At 37.6% G+C, this 883-nt stretch overlaps 1 non-coding gene across 1 annotated transcript; it reads right to left on the bottom strand.

Moving 5' to 3' along the window:
* Positions 1-779: 779 nt before the first annotated feature.
* Positions 780-852, bottom strand: Trnastop-uca. Its single transcript has one exon. It is a non-coding gene; the product is annotated as a tRNA-Sec (tRNA).
* Positions 853-883: the final 31 nt, after the last annotated feature.

The raw sequence follows: 883 nt of genomic DNA on the forward strand, positions 1-883 counted from the left end.
GCACAACGTTTAAAACGGGAAGATGTTACGCTCAATGTCGTTTGTAGTCCGTTCTTAACAAGTTCTAATCCTTCTTTAACCCGTTTAACCCCGTTCACAGTAAGTTTCAACTCGTTCTAGAACGTTTCTACACGGTTCGCACTACGACGTGTATGGAGTGCGATATCGCTCAGTATTAGGTTCCTGAACTGCAGTTCAATTAGAAATTTACTGCAGTGAGTTATCTGGCCTCTGATTGGTCAAAATATGCATGGAGGGCGCTAAACTTGCTGCAGTAATTTTTTTTTCTGTTCTGTGATTGGTTGGAATTTGTTGCCGAGAATCTTGCTGCAGAAAGTTTAATATACCACCCTAACGCTTTACTACGATGTATTTGATTCGTCGATGAATTAGATACTATGCCTCCATGCATGAAGAGTATTTTAACGTATAAATGTATCACACTTTCCAGATGGCATTTATTGTCATATACGAGCATTAATTGTTCGCCCATCAGCAAGAATACGATGGTCAGGCGAAGGCCTATATTATTGTTACTACTCGTGTGATTGTTAGAAAAAGTTCAAGCCAAGTAGAAAGCATACATACATACATATATATATATATATATATATATATATATAAATCAAGATAGCCGTTAACACTGTTAAATTATATAATAATCATCAAAGAAAGGTAAATACAGTGTTAGAATAAAGGACATAATAATACATCGTGTAGCATAGATCTCAATGTATGTGGCCCTGTAAATAAATGAATAAAGAAATTGTGTAATAAAATGCCTCTGGCGGGACACGAACCTGCGACCTCTCGCTGTGAAGGCGAGCGTCATAACCATTAGACCACGGAGACTTCAAGGTTGAACAGATTCAAACACCACCAG

The sequence above is a fragment of the Anneissia japonica genome, unplaced genomic scaffold, assembly GCF_011630105.1.
Source record: "Anneissia japonica isolate Jap-2015-1 unplaced genomic scaffold, ASM1163010v1 scaffold4802_len883_cov93, whole genome shotgun sequence".
NCBI classification, from domain to species: Eukaryota; Metazoa; Echinodermata; class Crinoidea; order Comatulida; family Comatulidae; genus Anneissia; species Anneissia japonica.